General features: G+C 34.9%; 1 protein-coding gene across 2 annotated transcripts in view; it reads left to right on the top strand.

The window, feature by feature from the left end:
- The first annotated feature begins 3,306 nt into the window (after positions 1-3,306).
- The window catches only part of rho-6 (rhomboid 6), a 306,816-nt gene continuing 298,648 nt past the window's right edge, over positions 3,307-11,474 (top strand). For both annotated transcript variants that reach the window (XM_069813099.1, XM_069813098.1), the window contains exon 1: positions 3,307-3,433. The gene's annotated coding sequence lies outside the window, so the exon portion shown is untranslated. The remainder of the gene's footprint in view (positions 3,434-11,474) is intronic.

Genomic DNA, 11,474 nt, shown 5'->3' with positions numbered 1-11,474 from the left:
TAATTATGTCAGGTGAAGAATACAATGCGTGCAGTTCTGTGTGTGTAACTTTCTCCATTCTCCTGTAACTTCATCCCTCTTAGCCCAAAATATTTTCCTAAGCACCTTATTCTCAAACACCCTTAACCTATGTTCCTCTCTCAAAGTGAGAGTCCAATTTTCACAACCATAAAGAACAACCGGTAATATAACTGTTTTATAAATTCTAACTTTCAGATTTTTTGACAGCAGCCTGGATGATAAAAGCTTCTCAACTGAATAATAACAGGCATTTCCCATATTTATTCTGCATTTAATTTCCTCCCGAGTGTCATTTATATATTTTGTCACTGTTGCTCCAAGATATTTGAACTTCTCCACCTCTTCAAAAGATAAATTTCCAATTTTTATATTTCCATTGCGTACAATATTCTTGTCACGAGACATAATCATATACTTTGTCTTTTCGAGATTTACTGCCAAACCTATCTCTTTACTTGCTTCCAGTAAAATTCCCGTGTTTTCTTTGTTCATAATTTATAAGGGGGATTCCTATATTGTAGACTGGAAGGAAGCTGCAGGAAATGCTATAGACAGGAGTGGAGGATAAAAATTATGAAGGCCATGGACCAAAAATGAGACAAAGCGCTAAGGCTCGCTGTGTAACCAGGATGCTTGCATTCAAAACTGCACCTACCCCTGGAGCAGATTCCTCCGCACGGCGCCTACCGGCGACAGAACAAATTCTGAAGAATATGATAATGGAATGGAGAGATCATCATCATCATCATCATCATCATCATCATCATCATCATCATCATCAACAGCATGGCTTAGGCCTTTGGCCTGTTCCGGCTTCAAGTATTGTGCTTAGGTGAAATATTAGCCTATAATAATATGTTACAATTGTATTGAGTTTTTATAAAATATTAAAATTTACAGCTTCAAATACTAAAATATTATTCAATGTTAATTAAAATTGATCTCTCCATCGTTTACATGGACGTCCTTGGTCTCTTCTGCCCTTAGGGCAATAATTCAATAATACTCTTGGGAATCGATCTTGATTCATTCTTTCCACATGTTCCAACCATTTCATCTGATCGTCTGATAGTTTATTATTCTGGAAATGATATATTCTATCTGCAATTCTCTTCTTATATCCTCACTTCGTCTTTGATCAATAAGCCGATATCTCGCCAACGCTCTTAAAAAAACGCATCTCGGCTGCTTCCAATTTTGGGGGGGGGGTCAACGTCCAACATTCAGATTGGGATCGCCATTATGTTGTAGAACTTTAAGATAGTCTCCTTTCTAACCCTTCCAATCAGGGTTCTTCTTAGAGTTTCAAATATATGTTGGAATCTTTGTAACTTATCATTGATATCTCGTCTTGTATTACATCCTAGATATTTGAAATACATTACTTGTTCCACTATCATGTTTTTGATTACTATTTTACTTCTAAGAGGATATTTTCCTTTAAAAGCTGTTACCTTTATTTTCTTCTCCGAAATTTTCATATTATATTCACCAGCAACTATGTTTAACTTATATATTGCTCTTTGTAGACCATCTTCCGAGTTTGCTATTAATACCTGATCGTCGACATATAGAAGAGTATCGATTTCTATATTGTTAACACAAAAATTATTTTTAAGTTCGTTTTTCCCTCTGTTAATGATGTCGTCAATGTATATATTGAACAATGCGGGTGATAATGGACACCCTTGTCTTACTCCTTGATTTATAACCCTTTTAGTAGTGTCGGACCATCGGATCTGTGCCCCTGTAAGATATTCGAACTGAACTCTAATTCCTTCTCAGCCTCGGTAATTCATTTCTCTCCCTGCATTCCTATCTCTCTCTTTTCTATCTCTCTCCCTTTCTCTCCCCCCAGTATTCACAACTTTGAGCCTTCTTGCGGTACAGTTTATTTGCACTTGCAGTCCAGTGTTGTCAATTCAACATGAACACTGTAGCACGAAGTTGCGAAAGAAATATTATTAAGCAAGTACGTAATAGCATGTTGCGATGAAGAGAAACAAACAGGTCAATATTTGTTTCCTATAAATCAGGCAACGAAAATGGCAACTGCGATCACAGGTGTTGCTTATTTTATTTCAATTGATTATGTATTAAAATTACTTACTTAACTAATACTGATATAACATGTTATGTAATTTATATAGGCAGGTCAGAGCGCCTAATAAAGAAAATCAGGAGAGAGGAAGTCTGTGCAGGAGATGAAAATTTAGAATTACCAGGGAAGAACAGATCTTGTAGATGATATGAACTGATGTATATTTTAAGCAGAAAGATACAAGAATTTTATACCGTGCAGAAAGAAGTTTGACATTGAAGAAATTACTGAAGGTTGCGAGAGAAGCAATAATTTACAAGGTTGGCGAGAAACGCTACGGAAAGTGATTCGAGACATGGGATTCAGGTTTAAAAAATGTAGACATACAAGATGTATTTTTATTGAAAGAAATGATATTGTACGAGTATCATGGAGGACCAGTTATTTATGACACCGTGGCAATATCTCTATTCGGCAAAGTTCGTCGCCTGTTGTTTGACGTGGTGGGAGGAAAGCGGGTGGAATGGAGTAAGTACAGGCGTTAACTTTTTCAAGAACGACGACAGCGCTGAAGGGGCACAGATCCGATGGTCCGACAATGTTACTCCTTTTCCGGGAATGGAGAGATGTTGACAGAATTATATCAATGCATTTACTGAGGGAACGAGAGATCCCCGAGAAAAACTTCAACTATGATTTCCTTCGCCATAAGTGTTACTATGGATATTTCAATGAAAAATTCAACGCCTGATGGGACTCGAACTTGGACAAGCTGCCTGCGTGACACGCTGATAGTCCAAACCATGCAGCTGCAGAAGAGTTTAAACATCTATACGATTAATGACGCACTCCGTGTTTGCTCACCGTGAAATGTGGTCAGATAGTCGACCCTTACTTGGACGAGCTTACCAAACGATCAACATTCGAGGTATCTCCTCAAATGCAAGGACTGTTTACCAGTTAGTGACACGCGAGCCAAAGTGAGTCGCGAGCCGCAGGATGACGAACCCTAATATTACAGAGTGCCATCTTCTTGTAGACATCTGGAAGACGTCGAGGAGACAATTCATTGCCCGGATAATCCCTGTAGCCGTTCGCTCAATAAGCCCAACTTCGCGATATCGCGAATTCGTTACTTCTTTGTTCGACGAGTGACAGCTGAACAGCACTGCGGGGTTGCGCGCGCAGCTGTTGTGTGCCGTCGGAACGCGCGTATCGCACAGGTCGCGCGCGGCAGAGTCCTCGTGGCGAGCAGTGAGTCCGGCCGGCGGGTTGCATACTAGCAGGCGTGGCGGTGTGGTGCATGTGCTCCAAGTAGCGCGAGGTTGAGCCAGCCGCCGGAATGTGGGGTGGGGTCATGGCAATGTCAAGGTAGGTCACATGAACGGGCGACCTCAATATTCTGTCTCCGCAAGGCCAGGTTCGTGTTCTCATAATTATGAGTGCAATTGGGTGCCAGATGTTGATTTTAATTAGTGTATATGTGTGACAGAAGGGAACTTAAAGCAGCACTGACACGATCTGCTCTTGAATTCTGAAAATGCCTACACTTTCCTTTCTGCAACATTTAGATAAGATGTAGCCAAGCCCGTTAGAGCACTTCTCGCTGAAGAAGTGTTTACTCAACTATCAGATATCGAAGCTTCTTACCAAATTAAAGATAATTAAATAAAACGGTAAACATAACTAGGCCTACTATAATAAACTACGTGATTTCAAATTTTATTCCATTATTGCGGCTTCTTCTTATCATTTTCTATAACTATGGACAGCAGAGGTCTGCATCGGACGTTTTCGCTCGAGCGCCAAGTAGTTTATAGCATAATCCGATAGGTAGCACACATGCATGATGGGTAAAATTGTCGCGAGCGATAAATTCTCGAACGGTATAAGCCGAGCGTTAGACATTCGTTCTTGTTACAGTGATGAACTGTGTAGTAACATCATAATTGTTTATCATTTCAAAACTTTGCAGTGTTTAACTAACCTCTTCATAGTACAGCTACAAAACTTGCTTTAAAATGTAATATAAATGTTGTAGGTAAATGTTCCCCCCCCCCCACACAGGAGTGCTTTTGTTTTTGCCACATCTGATAGATGTTATTGGATGTAAATGTAATTATTATAAACGGAGAACACAATAACGATAATCCAAGAAATGTATCAAGTTTTCTAGTAATAATGGTAATAATAATAATAATAATCAGGGAACGGATTTATATGGACTAAAAATATATGAAATATGTAAATATATATGTAGTTATTTTTACCAAAATATGGAATTAAATATGGATTTTTACCAAAATATGGAATTAAATATGGACTTAAAATTATAAAAAAATGACTATGTACGTTAAATATTGGTACATTTTAATCAAACTAAACAAAAAATATAATGGACGTACCTTATCTTCCAATGTAGTTTCAACAAAACACAATTTTTATTGTCTGTTACCATAACAATAGGTTACAAACATTTCTTTCAAGTGCTGAAAAGTGAATCTTCTTCTATTGTCTCTGAGGATAGATTTATACTGACTAAAAGAGCGTTCGACGTCACAAGAAGTAACTGGTACATAATTCAATTTCACAATGTCTGCTGGGGATAAGTCCAAGTTAATCTTCACTGTTGATTCACCACTCATCACAGCAACAACCTTTTGTAGTTCTTCATATCCAGGGTTTTTTGAAAGTACAGTGTCCACCTTAGCTCTTACTGCATCTGCAACTTTACCTCTACCACGATTCAGTTGTTCCACAGTACTATTTATAATTTCAAAACTTTCAGATAGTGAAAGGTGCCTATTTTGGAGACTTTTGAGCGTTTTTATGATGCATGAAAATGTATGCTGAATGTGAGCTAAGTCATTCTTCACACTTATGTCACAGGTAACTGTTTTCGCAGTATCAATTGAGACTGCATCTTCAGAGTCCAATGCAAGGAGAACATTGTTAATAGAGTCTATATGTTCGGCATAATATTCAACTGCTTCTAGCCATGTACCCCATCTAGTTAAAATTGGCTTTGGTGGCAATGGAATTTCAGGGTACATTTCTTTCAACACGTTAACTCTACTGGGAGCTTTGAGAAATACTTTTTTCACTGATGAAATCAACAAATCTACTTTAGGGAAATTGTCTCTGACCACTTCTGCCACACGATGAAATGCATGCGCCACACAAGTAAAATGAGTCAATTTAGGATATACAACAGATAATGCTTGTCCAGCTTTGACCATATAAGGGGCAGCATCGCTAATAAAGAATAACACATTATCGTACATAATACCCTTTGGCCACAGGATACCCATAGCTTCGTTGAACAGTTTAACTATAGTTTTGTTATTGCACTTTTCTAGAACATCACAATGTAAAAGAATTCGTTCAGAATATTGTTCACTTAACAAACCGATAACTACATTACCAACAAGTCTACCTTCTTTGTCGGGAGTCTCATCAATGGAAACCCAAATTGAACTATCTTTAATTTCATCTCTTATCTTCTGTATTGTCTCATCGTAGATGGATGGAGCATACGTCTTCCTAAGTGTTGACTCATCCGGGATTGTATGTTGAGTATATTTTTCAAGGAATTCCCTGAAGACCTTATTCTTTAGTTTGTAGAGAGGAATATCAGCAGAGATGAGAGAACGGCACAGGTCGATGTTAAACTCAGATCTTACATTCGATGTTGTTGGTTGTGTTAAAAACAATTGTCTCTGCTTGGAATTTAGTTGTTTGTTGGCCTGATGTTTACTAGTTGTAATGTGTTGTTGCACCAGGAACTTTTGTGTAGATGATACTGCACACTGACACAAATTACAAAATAATATTTTATTGTCAGTTGATAAACCATCTTCTTTAAATTCTGAAATGTAACTTGTTAATTTTGATTTTAAATTGACTGAATGACGTACTTTTGGCATATTTACCGTCTTTATAGTATGATTTACAAAACTGAACCTATGTGTACTCTGACTGGCATTTAACTGTTGAGCTGCACAACTGAAGTCTGTTAAAAATTTTAAATTAAATTAATACAGTTTTGTAACTTACTTTCCCATTGTTGATAGGACTGCTAATTTTCAAATAACTCTGATGTTAAAGGGATTACTGAACATGTGTTTAAATCTCTATTGTTGAAATGTATTTTTAAAAGTTAATGGAATTTTGTTTTGTTTTATTGTTAAACCTAATATAATATGGACTGTTTTATATGAAATATGGAAAATATATGGAAATTAACGAAAATATGTACTAAACTCTAAAATATGGAAAAATATGGAAAATAAAAGTAGGATTTTTCAACCCTACACATTGTGAAACATAAAGATAATGCAAAATATAAATTATATTAGCTTTATAAGTAAATATGTATTTACATATAAATCCTTTCCCTGATAATAATAATAATAATAATAATAATAATAATAATAATAATAATAATAATAATAATAATAATCTCTAATAATTAGTGTAGCAATCTTTGCGTCTGTAACAGCTGTGCAGCATGATTATTAGTTTTATTATATTTTCTGTGACGTTATCTCTGTACTAATATTGTTGTTAATTTACTGCTACATAATAATATTTTGTAAAACGTTTCTACATTGTCGCAGTATATAGGCGGAACACTATGTATGGACCTATCATATATATGTGGTAAATCAAATATTGAATAATTATTAATTAGCAATAATAACTGTATATCGAAGTTTTTCATACTATTTTATTTATAACTACATGTTACTGTTATGGTACGTTCCATTAGACGTTTGTCATAAACGCAGAAAATAAAGCCTTATTTTTACCGTGTGAGCAAAACATATGTGTATCTTATCTGTCGCCTTCCATACAAGCTAAGACATCTCGGTGAGATGACCTTGTACTGTGCGTCTATTTATTACGAGCGTATCACGACCGATCTTATCTCACTCGAGCGTGCGACATTTGTCCGAGTTCAAGTGAGCGATTTAACTCCAATGCAGCACTCTGATAGATAGCTTATTCAATAAGCGACTTTCCCTGTAACGATAAGAGAGAGCGAAGTTTGATGTTAACTATTAGATAACTAGGCCTAATATTAATATTAATAAATAGGGACCGGATTTTTATGTAATATCAAGGTGTGAAATATGTACATATTTATGTAAGAAAAATCAGCTGAATATGTACCAAAATAATAATAATAATAATAATAATAATAATAATAATAATAATAATTCTTTATTTATACTGGCAGAGTTAAGGCCATAGGGCCTTCTCTTACACTCTACCAGGTCACAAAGTATACAAGCAGTTAAAATTTAACAAAAAGTTAAAGGACAGAATACTAACATACAGTATTACAAAAAAGTAATAATAATAACAATAATAGCATAATAAAATCGACACTAAACAACATGAAAATAATACCATAATAGAAAAAAAAAAGGAAAATACATTGGAATATAGTAAAAGCAACTCATTGAGTACAAATGGTTAATATGGAAAAACTAAGGAAGAATATATCAAAATGGAATGTAATAAAATAATAACAAAAAAGAAAAGAAATACGAAAATTAAATAAAATTCACGATAAAAAGGATATGATAATAAATTCATCGGCTGATAAAGAGAACAAAAAGGGGAAAGGAAGGAAAAAGAAATATATAGCCTATACTTTTACACAACTATGGCAGAGAAAAGGGCTTATAACTGAAAGGAATCTAATTCAAAAAGTGCAATTTTAATTTATTTTTGAAACTAGACAATGTCCGACATCATGAAAATATTTAATATCAATATCTGCGCTGGTTTGTATTGTTAAGCCTAGATATTTATAGTCTGGTACAATTTTAATTTTCTGTTCTTCATGACCATTTCTACTGTTTCTGGTGCTCTTCCGCCGTTTCTGAGTATCATCATTTCTGTCTTGTTCACATTTATACCAAATTTGTTTTTATTGCACCATTTTACCATGATGTTTATTGCTTCTTGTAACTTTGTAAGGACTTTAGACCCTAACACTATGTCGTCCGCTTATGCGTATGAGATTATTCCCTTCTTGATTTTTACAATACAAAGTAGTTGTATGAGAAAGGTTGCGTTTTGTTCACTTATATTTACAGTGGAAGGTTGCCTTTTGTTCACTCATATTTACAGTGGGCGGTAAGGGGTGAATGCCTCTTTTACTTCCTGGAACTAAGATGTTATGTTTCGCCCCGAAATATATCCTTTCTCGGGTAGGTAAAAAGGCTTTTTAAGTCTGTGTATTTCAAATTGTAAACTCCCCCAGCAGAAGTTTTCTTTTTCCTTTTAAAGAAGTAAAAATAAATAAAATAACAAAATATGCAGATTTATGTAATACCAAGCCATAATATGTAATGTGAGGTAAATATGTAAAAATATGTAGTAACAAATTTTAATATATTAATGTTAATTACAAGATTCGCAAAGATTTGTTTCTTTATATACGGTTAGGTTGAAAGAAATATAATATGTAATTACATAAAAATCCGGTCCCTATTAATAAAATACGTGATTTCAAATTTTATTCCAGTAGTGCGGTTTCTTTTTGTCATTTTCTATAACTATAGATACCGTAGCTTATTCAATAAGCGACTATCCCTGTAACGATAAGAGAGGGCAAAGTTTGTTGTCAGCTATTAGATAACGATGTCGTAGGGAAGATTTTCTTGAGTAGTGATTAATATTCTCCTTGACATATAAGGCGTTAAGGCGGCTGGGGCGTGATGCTGACTACTCCACTCCTTCATTGCAAAGAACCGAAGTATGGAGGCTCTACCTACCTAGTCCACCGCTGTGGAGTAACAGCATATCTGACCGTGAAACGAAAGGGTCCGTGTTCAAATCCTGGTTGGAAAAAGTTACCTCGTTGAGGTTTTTCCGGGAGTTTTCCTCAACCCATTAAGAGCAACTTTGGACACCGAACCCCGGACTCATTTCGCTGGCATTATCACCTTCATTTCACTCAGACGCTAGATAACCATCGTAACGTCGTAAATCAGTGATGTCAAAGCAAGCGCATTTTTATGACCTTGACGTCGTGCGCGAGCATCAAGCGCTAGGTATGGAATGAGGAAGGGTTATGTATATGAATAAGCAGCCTGTTGGATTTAAAAAACAGTGGTGCACAAATTTCAAACGGAACATGAAATTTTATGTCGCTATTTTTATATGGCTTCTTTCTGTTTGATGTTACGTATATTGTCTGAAAAAAAGTACTAACACCAATTTCTTAATCTTGCGGTTGCGTTTCAAACGTTAATTACATAATAAAGAGTTAAGAAGAAATATTCACATACATTCCATAGTAGTACAACTGAAGAGTCCACTGCAAGAGTGATGGATGTCACTTTCTTGTCGAAAATGAACCAAGACTGTCAATACATAGCTTAAGACATATAGAATGTACATAGAGAGTTATATGGCATTAACACTGATAGTCATTGTCCAGTAATGATCGGAAAATCACAGTTAAGCTTTGAGCGCTAAGCATTTCAAACTTTCAATTGCTTCTCCTGCAAAATGTATTCCAAATGACATCCATCATTCTTGCAGTGGACTCTACAACTATACTTTACTAAGTGAATGAAACATATCATTCATAAAGAAAGATATATCCTAAAAAAGATATTATGGCATGATAAGCTTGAATTTATATTGATATATTTAGCTTATAAAAGTAAACAATATTCTAATCAAAACAATGCTATAGTACAAAGCAAAGTTACCTAGGTATATGTTTTAACTGTAACTAATATTCCATAACAAAACTCCTATCGCATTATGCTTTTAAGGTGATATTGGTGCTCAATTCCTTATCATCAGAATATTAAATTATTTTCTCGAATCTTCTGAAGCTATAGAGCTGATGTTTTTACAACACATGGGCACATATCTTTTGTTTATGATATAACAGTAGTTGCTTTGTTTTATTCATTTCCTTACAAACATTTTCCATGCGAATATTTTCATAATTTTCAGTACACTATCTTCAGTAATACGTATTTACGATACTTAGATTTATGAAAACATCACTTCAGTACCTGTAAGGCTACTAAATAAACATATCTGAATATTTCACTTTTCTATTTAAAAACTTGAGAAAATATTCCTTTTGAATAAAAAACAAATTGTGAAAAATGAGCATTAAAATTAAAACTTACATTCCTATAATGGACTTATACTTCTCAGACAAATCTAAAAATTAACATGGGTACAGTTTTAATAAGTTCTCTTCGCTATATCTATTGATTCAGTGCTGGCCACCCCTATATATAGCTCAACAAAGCGGTATATACTACCTCTTTCGTCTGTCTCTTTCCTTTCCGCTCTAAAGCGCTCAGGTTCTCCTGAGCTCTAAAGCGCGTCTATGGGCATCAATTGACATGAATGTTGTAAATAAACCAATTTAAAAATTTATACCTCCGTGCCTTTATTAGATCTTTATCTTGCTTATATAATTATTGTCGTTTACAGTCCATACCTAGCTCTAGACTTCTCATAAAGGCACCACTATTCGATCCCCGACATAGTATTGTAATAGGTGTCCTCCAGTACAACACTTAGACTTTCCTATCTTTCATAGCTCATTCATAGGGTTACCGTCCGTCCGGCAAAAGGAGGACATGTCCTTCTTTTTAATTATTTTATCCTGCCCGGCAGGCATTTAAAAAAAATTTGGAATGCACTTCGCATTTCAACTATAGAATTAATATGAATATTGAACAATGTGCGATATTATGCATAGAATATCTAAACAAATGGTGAAAACCTATGAAAGAATTTAACTGCTTTCAATGGTTGAAGCTGGAGCACATAAAAAACATAAAATATGATGACCTATTGACATGCATTGAATTCTTATACTTTAAAAATGTCACTATTCATGATTCTAAGCTATTTTATCAATTTTATTGTTCAATGTACAAAGATATGCCAATCAAGTTAATTTGGACAAAGATTGAAGTTTAGATAACCAATGGTGCAAATTCAGCTTCAATAGTTCTGCGAGCACTGAAACTTTCTCAGAACTCTTAAAAATATGTCAATTATATTTCTCTATCCAAAGTCACAATGGAAGTGCTGAGAGAGTATTTTCCCTATTATCTGGTCAATGGACAAAAGAATGGGGCAATCCAAAGAACAAAATCCCATGCTAACGGAGACAGTCAGAGGTAACATAATGGTGAAATATAATTTCAACGACATATCCTGTGAACAGTTCCATAGTTATTTGGTACAAGATATAAGTTTGTCTCTTCAGGCTCTTGTGCACAAAGTAGGCTCCATCGAGAAGTAGGGTACAAATGTAATACTTATCCAGCAACTAGTGAGAAAACTAAGGTGAGCCATTGTTTTTTCTTTAATTTTGTTCATACAAATTTTAAAAATTCCTCCTTTTTTC

Source organism: Periplaneta americana, chromosome 16 (genome assembly GCF_040183065.1).
Source record: "Periplaneta americana isolate PAMFEO1 chromosome 16, P.americana_PAMFEO1_priV1, whole genome shotgun sequence".
NCBI classification, from domain to species: domain Eukaryota; kingdom Metazoa; phylum Arthropoda; class Insecta; order Blattodea; family Blattidae; genus Periplaneta; species Periplaneta americana.
Note: the sequence above shows the minus strand (reverse complement) of the source record. Positions and strands in the feature narration are given on the sequence as shown.